Raw genomic sequence first — 2640 nt, forward strand, 5'->3', positions numbered from 1 at the left:
CGTCCACGTGTCGGCCACGTGTGACAGCCTCACCCACCGAAAGGGGGCGCGCTGTGTTTGTAGAAGCCTGATGATAAGTTACAGCACGATTTCTTCAGAGACGGGGTCACCTCCTCGGATGTTCACAGCGTGACACGGAGGACCGATGTCTTCCACGCCGGCCCGTTTTAACAGCTGTCCTGCTGTTAGTTCAGCAGCGTTTTATCGTGTAGCTGCTGACTCGGGAGCAGGGTCAGAGGTGGGCCTCCCTGAGCGTCCTGGTGGACTGTCACACTCTCCTTCCCAGGGTCAAAGACACCTTTAGAAGGTGCCCGAGGGAGACGCTTTTCCCAAGTGTTAACGATGCCCAGTCACTTCTGAGAATCCCACTGGGCGTCTTCCGTGGACATCTGGGATTGCCGTTCCCATGGAGATCTATCTGCTTGGTCCTCTGTCACATGGGCCACCCCGAAGGAAAGCTTTCGTTGTCACCATTATGCCACTGAGATAAAGGGTTAGCAAAGTATGGTTCAGATTCACTTGCGATATGACCAAGAGCTCTTCTCTTCCAAAAGATGAATTTTATTGTAAATAGTTCCTCGAAATATTTTTAACTGGATGGTGAGCATGGGGAGAGAAGGTTTCTCAGCTGCTAAGAATTTCCCCACTGTTTACTTCTTCGACTTACAGTGGTATTGCATATGAGATGACAAAAATTGAAGGTTTTATTTGTATCTATTACCCAAACCATTAAATTGTCTTTAATTTCCTCATCGTCTTGGAGGCCTCGTGCATGAGGAGCTGGTGGGGAAAACTCTCTCTAGCCCGTCAGCATCCTAACCCAGGAACAAACTGTCCCGTCAGATAGCGTGTGAAGCCAGATTTTGGTCCTCTTCCAGACCAGACATTGAGATGGACGCATTCGTGTAAAATTCTGTACATCCTGTAAGTGAAGAGACAACTGGCAGCAGTTGCTTTTAAAAAGGTCACTATAAGTACTATATAGTACAGTATTAATTTATAACAGGAAATCGTATCTCGTAAACTGTATATAAAACACTGTTTTATGGTGCAATCATTTGTCAGACTTTTGTCTGTTCCATTGTTTTTAGCGTGTGCATTATTCTCATATCTAAGAACATCACTGTCAGATCTGCTGAAAACTCTTTATAGGTCTTATTTGCACAGGACTTAGTTTGAAAGTTTTGGAAGCTCCTATTAAACATGCCTAAACATCTGTAAACGTGGAAAATCTTCATTAAAAGCAAACATTTCAGTATGGTTCTTTCCAAAGGTAATCCATGTTCTATGTCGTTAATGTGCGTATGTAATGTTCCTGACTCTTCTACTTCTTATAAACTTATTTTCTGTTCCATTCGTTTTGTTTTTTTGAAGGACTTTTTTTTTTTTTTTTTTTAATGTTCTAGACGACCAAAAACACTTCATTGGTTTTTCCCTTTTGCCTAAAGCTTTGATATCCCAACTTGCTGTTCTGTGAATTCACCGTTTAATCCCTTCAGTAAAATAATAATCGGTCCTGGTGACATACAATCTATCGATGTAGCGGAAAGGCCCTGAAAAAGTATTGGAAACTGACTTTGGATATACCCTTAGCTGTTGTTTTGCATCGTGGGCTTCACAGGAAGAACATGTTGCTCTTCTTTTGTCTTTTAATAAAGACTACTAGCCACAGTTAATCGGATTATAGGACCTGTTTTATCAACCCACTCTGATCTTTGAAAGTTAAATTTATATTCACAATACAAAACAGTAAGCTGTCTTTCAGAGCTAGTTTTTGAAGGATGAAAAGATATGAAGGAAAAAATGGCCTGTGTGGCTCAGATTCCTCACACAGGATTTTACTAGTTGTATCACCTCAAGAGATTTTGAAGTTTGTGATCAAGGTCTGTATATTACCCCAAACTTTATTAAGAATTGTTTTCTAATTGGTTATAACATTTTTCAATTAATAGTTTCAAAACAAATTGTTAATACAAACTGTATAAAATGAACATAATTTTCTTCACTTGTATTTTTGTTATTGAGCAAGTTTATCAAAATAAATTGTCTACTAAAGAAACTAAAAAGGCTTTGAAATAAGCTTTGACTTTTCAGTTTTATTCGAAAATCGACTTCTCGCGCGGTTTCGCGTGTTCACACAGTGACGCTTCGCGCCTCTCGGTTCGGTTTCGTTGCCAGCGTCGTGCGGGGTGAGGTCACCCCTCTCTTGGCCACTCGCGGCTCCCCAGTGAAGAGATAGCAGTGGTATTCCTGAGCGCGGGCGAGGCCGCGTTTGCCACCTGCCACCGAGAAGAGCCACGCGGCGGCGGGAGACCACGCGCCTGCGGCTCTCTCTCCCGCATCGTGCTCCCTTGGACTAAGAGGGACATTCTGAGCCAGGCCCCGAAGCCGGCCATCTCTCTGTGTTCCTTCCTCGCACGAGGACCTAAGCTCATGCGTCTTTGCTTTAGTCTTCTGTTTGTACTTTACTGCAGGCCAAAGGACCTTAGCTTCTAAAGTTATTACATTCGGGTCGAAGGAGAAATATGGGGGCCCTCGGTCTCGAGACTCGTCCCTGGGCTCTGTCACAGCATTACTGTGGCTTTCTGGAGGTGTCAGGATTAGCCCAACCGATAATAACGATCAGATAAAACGCCGTAT

This window comes from Pteropus vampyrus, unplaced genomic scaffold (assembly GCF_000151845.1).
Source record: "Pteropus vampyrus isolate Shadow unplaced genomic scaffold, Pvam_2.0 Scaffold417, whole genome shotgun sequence".
NCBI classification, from domain to species: Eukaryota; Metazoa; Chordata; class Mammalia; order Chiroptera; family Pteropodidae; genus Pteropus; species Pteropus vampyrus.